We start from the raw sequence: 7,613 nt of genomic DNA, 5'->3' as shown, positions 1-7,613 counted from the left end.
GAAGGGAAAGTGTCATGCTCACCAACAGCCTCTCTCAGTCACATAAGTCCCTGGCTTGGTCATCAGTGCTTGGGCCAGGGGATAGGCCTTCAAGTCAGGGGAACTGAGGGGCCCAGACATCCCTTGTGGGCATGGTGCTGGGGAATGGCTGAACTTACTGGGCTTCCACTGGCTGGCCAGGAAAGCCTCTGGAAAACTCTTCAGGGAAAGTAATTTGGGCCTAAATCCCAAGCAGGAAGCTCCGGCCTTTTGGGAGTGGTAGAGGCCTGCCCAGCCTTTCGGTCCCCTTCCCCAAACCCTAATTCAGCTTTGCCACCAACTGAGGCAAAAACAAAGAAAAAAGGAAAAAAAATCAGATTTCAAAGGGCTCCTCTCACCCTCAGCCTTCTCTACACTTATAAAAGGCTCCTCTCCAGGGGCCCAACTGACCTTACTTGGTGATTAGGTGTTGGAGTCCCTCCTGAAAGACCCCTTGGTTCCACCTCCAGCCAGACTGGCCCAGGGCTCGGCCCAGACCACCTCCATCCAAGGCAGCTTCCACCCTGAGTGCAAGTATCAAGTCTGGACACTTACCTGATCAGTCCCTTCCAGCTCGGCCCAACTTCTTACAGGACCTGGGGGGAGGGGGAGCTGGTGAGGAGGCAGTCCAGGGTTCTGGAGGCTCTACTGGACCCTCCTTCCCCTTCACCCCTTGACTTTGTCCCCCTTTGTCCATAGCAAACTATCCCAAAAGTCGCTATGACATTTAGATGTCAAATGGATAGGGGTTTTATCTCGAAGTTAGATCGTAAAAATTGCCGAGAAGTCAGACAGATACCCCTCACTGGCTCGAGAAAGTCACGTGAGGTCCATAAAGTTAGTTTTATGGTTTTGGGGAGTTGACACCGCGCGGTATATTTCACATTCTCCAGAATGTTAAGTGACACTTTAACTGCTCACTGTGGTGGGGAAGGGGGCAGAGTTAGGTGAGCGCTCTCCCAGCCTAGAGCAGTCGGACCAGCCGGGGAGCCAGTGGCCAGCGCAGGCCCATCACTCCCGCAGTAAGTCGCTTGCAGCTTTCGCTTTCTTCCCTTGCAATTTTGGAGCTTCTTGAAACTAGAGGAAGAAAATCTGGTTTCCAGCAGGGCTGTGGGGTGATGTAGAGGAAGCTTATTCTGGTTTTTCTTTTTACAGGAGCTCTGAGAAACCGGGTGCCTGGAGTGGGGGCACCCAGTTCAGTAAGGCCTCAGCAGTCTAGGGTGCCTGGTTTTCATTTGCATGAGTGTTTGACTCGGTTGGAAAAGGGTTGCCTGAGATCCGTGTTCCTTCAGTGCCCTTGGAAATTTAGGGGACAAGAGGAGGGGTTATATTGCTGAAGAGGTGGCTTTGTAGGGGCCACTTCTTCACCGCTGGATATCTTCAGACAGCTATCTCCCCACCCCCAGGAAAGAAACTTTATAGCATTCATTTGTCAGGGGTGTGTGTGGGCGCGCCGCTGGGCACTTTTATCTGGATACATCTGAGCTGAGAAAAAGCACGGGGAAGGCGGCTGCTGTGGGTTGCCTGGCCCTGGGGTACTCTCTTGGCTTACAGATCTTCGAACCCCATAAGGGAGGGGTCCCTTCAGTTCTTTATAATCTCAAAAGGGTTATCCAGGATGGGGAGCACAGTGCTTTTGCAGCCCACTTCACAATGCTGGTCCTAAGCTAACCCTTCTCCTTGGCTCTAAGTAGGATCCAAGGGTCAGAGTGGGGAGCAACAGAGAGGCAATCCCCTCTAATTCAAAACCTAATTCCTGGCCAGGAAGGGGGAAGGGGAACAGCTTCTTCTCTTGCCTAGAGGAGTTAGATGTTTCAGTAGGTCTCAGGCAAAGTCCTCCATAAATAAAATCTGCCCAAGAACAGAGACTATCTGGAGGAGGAAAAAAGAGACCCAGGAGCTAGGAGAGAAAAATGGAAAGGTGCTCTCTTTTCTCCCCTCTCCTTTCCTCTCTTCTTGGCACTAGACTCTCAAAGGCCCTTTTGTTCCTGGCACCACAAACCAGAGAGACTGCAGGGTATGACCCCCAGGGAGCTGTTATTTTTCTGAGGAAAGTCACCTTTCTTCTAAAAGCAGTCCTCTTCCCCTCCCAAGTTGACCCCTCCAATTTTAAGACCTATGGAACCAACCACCCTGTCATTCTTATTTTCACCAGCCAGCCTGCCAACCCTTCATTCAGCTCACCAACTCCGGTGGATAGTCCCTGGGATCTGACATGTGCCACTTTGAGGGGCTTCTGATCTTTGAGACAATAAGGGATCATAAGACTCCTTCTGTTTTCTATGAAAGGGACATTGGAATGCTCCCCCTTCTCCTCTCTCCCAGCCCTTTATTCCCTGAGCACTCCATTCCCTGCCCAAACCTGACTTATAAGAGACCCTTACCAGGGTTTGAGAGCAGTTAGAGGACAGAGAGCTCAAGGTCTTCACCCTGGTTTAAATTACATCACCCTAAGAATGATGGGGACATTTGCATGCCTTGGAATGGAGACTGCTCAGCTCCCAAAAGATGCCTGCAGCACCATTTAAAATATGAATACATTTTGGAGGTACAGCTTTCACAGACTCCCACTCTTTACCAGACAGCAGAGTTGAGAGATGTGTAAAGGAAGAGTGTAGCAGGCTGAACACAGACCTTTAGTTCCTGGGGGACCCCGTTCCTATTATGCCCTGGCCTCACTCTAATGTCACTTCCCTCTGTCAGAGCCTTTCAGGAACCCAAAACCCCATTCACCCAGGCCTGTCCTTGAATTTTTTTTTTCTCCCTCTCCCCTGTCAGTTCTGCAAACTCTGATAATGAGTACATGGGGTTGGTCACCCAGGACATCTGCTGGATGTATCTGGTCAGATTTTCCGGAAAGGCAGAGAGTAGCCCTGGGCCGCTGGGGTGCCCACTTCCTCCTTGGAGACCAAGCCCTTGCAGAGTCTCCTCTACTCTAAGGGAATCTTGGAGAAGAGCCTTTTTCTTCCCTACTTCAGGCTCTCTGGGTACCTGTCCTTCCAAACGCCCAACCATGATAAGTTGAGTGAGGAGATAAGAGGTGTGAGAGGGTTATTGGTGCAAAGAATGCCCTTCTCTGCTCCAGACCTCTTCTCTTCCCTCCTGCCTTCCCCAAGGCACTCTCTCTGACAAAGCAACTCAGATCTCTTCGGGAGGGTACACTTCTCATTGCCTTTCCCACCTGCTTCCTTCTTCCCACTGGGCAGAGGCCTCAACTTTCTGAGCTACAAGCTGGCACCCCCTGGCCAAATCTTCACCTCAGGGCAGGCCCCCAGGGACGATAGCTAGAGATTAAGTCTGCAGTTTCTCTTTTCCTTCTGAGGCCAGCCTGGCCAACCAAAAATTTGATTTTGATTTTTTTTTTGTTTTGTTTTATTTGGTTATTTGTTTTGTTTTGTTTTGTTTCTCCCTGGTGGCCATGGGGTGGGAGGAAGTATAAAGAAGTGTAAACAGGAAAGCCAGCCGGGCCTGGAGTTCCAAGTGCCCATATTTCATCAGCTTCCTCTCCATAACTGTGGCAGGGACACTTAACCCTTCCCTGGCTGTGAGAAGTTATTTACTGAGGGCGGGTGGGGAAGGATGGGGAGATCCAAGAAGCTCCTTTTCTTGCCTGGCCCCTTTATCCCTGGAATCTGGATACTGGGGTGGAAGTCAAGGATTCAGAGCAAAGAAGACAGGCCATTTAGCACAATCCTTCAAACTCAGTTCCTTCTGGAACAGTTCTGCTCTGCCTAGGTTCCCTAGCTTGGGGACCAGCTCAGCCAACCTTGGAGAACAGAGCTGGGAAGAACCTGCTCCCCTCTTTTAGAGCAGGAGCCAATGGTCACCTTCCCCACTTTCGGAGTTTCTCAGAGTAATCGGATTTTGAGGCTAGGATCTGCCCGCAGCCGGGATTTATCGATTGTGCAGCGCTGTTACACATCCATATTAATTAACCAAGACAACGCTTGGACACCAGTTGTTTGGGGAGGGGGAGGGGAGAAATGGGGATACTTTTAGGAGAATGGACTTTACTCCTAAGTATCCCTGAGGCCCAGATTGGAAAGCTGCTGCCCACAAGAATCCTGTGCCCCAGCTCAGAACACCTGGATGGCTCAGCAAGGGTAAGCAGGATTCAGTCGGTCTTGGTCTCTGCAGTTGGACCCCACAAGAGAGAATCCTAGGGAAGCGGTTGGTGGAATATGAAAGGGCTCTCCGGCCTGTTGCTGCAAGTCTCCACCAGAACCTTCCTTGTCAGAGGTCGGTTTCCTCAGCCCTCGGTTGCTGTGTCTCAGGTGGGTGTTCCCTATCAAGACCTCTCTAGAGGGGTTAATGCCCCTCCCTACCTTCCTTTCAACTTGCCAAAGGTAGAAGCTATCGATGGTTTTCGGTTTTTTAAATTATTATTATTTTTTAGTGTCCTGTCCAGGTCCCGTTTGTTATTGGTGGCAGTAATGGTGTTATGGTCTTCCCCTCCCTCCTACCCCTCCCTCCAAAAAGTGATTAAAATCTGTTAAAGGATTTAATTAAGAGACTTAAATGAAAAGGAAGGAGGCGCAAATGAGTTGGGGGAAAAAACCCACACCAAAGCTATTCTCAACGATTAAATCGCCATTTTAACAATATAATGGAGTTTGCATCCTGAAAGGGGAAATCAACGCTCATATCTCATCAATAATTCATAGAGTCCGGGATCACGCAGAGGTCAGCAGACGGGGGCGCAGCGCCGGCCTACATGGGGCTCCTAGCCACGGCCTCATACATTACGCACAGCCAGACCACACCAAGGCAGCCGCTCTAGGCCAGGGGGCCCTGGCATGCGGACAGGTTTAGGCGAATTTTTTCGTTCATTATTTTAGTGCATTCATCAAGAACAAGATTGAGAGCTTCTAGAGAAAGTGGGGGATTTAGGTTATTGAAGAGGATTGGACCAGGCAATTGGGAACCTGTCGGATTTTGTATTAGCACCTTCTTCTCAAGTTTTAATCTCTTTTTTCCCTCCCTCTTTCCCCCCTTTGCTCTATAGTGTAAGGGTCTCTGGTCCTTGTCTCTTCTTTCTCTAAGTTTCCTCTTGGAGAGAAAGGTGCACTTTCTGCAGTATCTTCTAGCTTCACCTGGAAGGAAGCGGCTTCCAGCGGCTGAACTTGTTCTCTGGACTTGTTCTCCGTAGACTGGGGGCTAAGTCCCCGTGGCTGCAGCCTTAGCTGTGCCCTCTACACCCCAGCGCAGCAGCTGGCTTTGGTCGCAAGATCCCTGTCCTCCGGCTGGCGCTGTGGGCTAAAGAGGAATGCGTAGGACGGAAAGGTACCTCACAGGCCCCAGACCAGCTTGCCCAGCCAAGAGATGGGCCAGGCCAGGTGGAGGGGAAGTCAGCATCGAAAGAAACATTTATGGGCAAGGTGGTGCAAAGTGCAAACGCGTGCGGCATCTTCTTTTTGGGGGAGATTTGGAGATATGATGAAAAATAATCCTCTATCGGGGATTCTGCCGGCTTGAACTGTTCTCTCTCTTTATATCTCTAACCCGCTCTTTTTTTCTGTGTGCCGGATTTGCCTATAGAAAGAGAAAAGAAACACTCCCTGCGACATATGGGGCCTCCGAGGCGGTATTTAGGTGAAGGGAAACCGAAAGCGAGCGGATTGCCCTCCGTGGCTACAGCGCTAGCTGAGAGGCAGAGGCTGTAACATCCCCGAGCTGCCAGTAGAGTCCGCCTTAGACCAAGTTCACAGCCAGGCTGGGGCCTCCGAGGCGCCAGCAAGCGGCCCCGCAAGGTGGCCCCGGGCCCGCTGGGCCTCACATTGTTCGGACACTGAGCTCTTCTTCCAGTCCTATGGGTACAGTGGCCCCCTCTTCTCCCTAGGAACCTTTGCTCCAAGCTCTCCCTCCTCTTCGCCACCGAGAAACCCTTCTCGGTGTCAGCCCACTGTAGGGCTCCCCATAAGTCCCCTAGAACAGCACCGCCGCCCTGCTCTGGGGGGCAAGATGAAGAAGGGCCGGTGGTCAAAAGCACTTTCAGGCATCCCAACAGAAAAGACCTGTGCAAATGCAAGAAGTGGGGTTGGCGTCTTTTCCCAAGACGTTACTAAATAATCAAAGACTCTTCTCCAGGTCTAAGGCTGGGACCAGCCGGGACAGGACGCGGGTGCAGAAGGGGGAGGGGCAAAGAAGGCGTTTTGCGCTGGGCTTTTTGCAGCCGGCTCAGCAGAATGAGACCCTGGGCGGTGAGGCCAGTGTTATTGCCTAAGGGGTCGCAAAGTTGGAGGGTCAAAAGTTTACAGCGTGCGTGAGCGGCCGAAGTGGCGTCTAGCGGCGGGGGCGGGGTGGGAGAGGGGGAGGGGCTCTGTGTGTGAAGACAGAAGAAGTGCAAGGGATGGTCGAGGTAAGGAAGACTGGTGGGCTGGGAGAAGTTGGGGGAGCACAGCTGAGCAGGGAAGAGGCAGATATCCCAGGAAGAAGAAACTGAGGAAGGGAAAACCCTTCCAAAAAAAAAAAACCCTGGCACCGGTGGTCATGGTGGTGGCAGTGGTTAGCAGCACAAAAGAGCACTCTGGGCGTGGTGAATCCTCTATGCAATTTCCTCTCCCAAAGATAACCTTTGAGTCACCATATAAAATTTAATTAAAACCTACCCAGCCGCACACATTTTTAAAAACCAATTACCCACATGTCCTTGCAGGACGTTTGGCAGGGCCAAAGAAGGCTACCTAGGTGAAGGTTTGATTCTGCCCAACATCAGCTCCACCCTGCTGGTGGGAAAGGGTCACACCGCTGGCTCTTCCAACCCCCTCAGAGGGAATTAGGCCTGTTTTCAGGGACCCCTAGCCCCTAGGCTGGATCCAGGCATCTGGAGTCCATAACCATAGGCCAGCACGAAAACTTTCAAAGCTCCCATTCCTCTCTCCAAATTGCTTGGGATTTAAAAACTTGGATATTGAAAGGTTAGCTTGTTAATTCTCTCACTCTCTCCCAAACTGCCATTTGTATGTTCATCCTGACTCCCTCTCTTCTATTTGGAAAAAGGAGAGGAGATGCAAAGGAAAAATACCGAATGGCCTCATGGAGATCTTTTTCGCTGGAGTAGAAACAGGCGACCTGAAATGAACCTTGAATTCATGCATTAAGCTGAGCTCATAAGTAAAATGATTAGAGAGACTGTGTAATTATAACAGGGCTTATGCCTAATTTGGGTGTTTAAATGACTGTTTATTCCATTACAAGGTGTCATAATATTCTCTTCTAAACGTTAATACAGGAGGTGCCTTGTGAGTGTTTGTCCTTCCAGAATGGAGATAACCTGAGAGTTTTTGTAAAGATGCCTTTTGAAATATGGCCGAAAGAGACAGGTTTAATATCAGATTTCAAATGGATTTGACCCTGGCTTTTGACTAAATCAACTGGGCATGAGTCCCTATTTCTACTTATTCCTCAGATGACTTTCTCTGGGGTGTCAGGCCAGGGAGGAATTCCTGGGGTGCCAAGGAGGTAGAGGTCAAAGCCTGGACTGGATGATTTGTCTCCTGTTCCTTCATTCCAGGACAGAATGTTAGCAAATGAAAAGATCCATAGAATAGATTGGAGCAGCCCAAGGTGCTGCATTAGAAGCGTGTCGGGATGGG

The sequence above is a fragment of the Tupaia chinensis genome, unplaced genomic scaffold (genome assembly GCF_000334495.1).
Source record: "Tupaia chinensis unplaced genomic scaffold, TupChi_1.0 Scaffold144171_2, whole genome shotgun sequence".
Lineage (NCBI taxonomy): Eukaryota > Metazoa > Chordata > Mammalia > Scandentia > Tupaiidae > Tupaia > Tupaia belangeri.
This window is presented reverse-complemented; position numbering follows the sequence as displayed.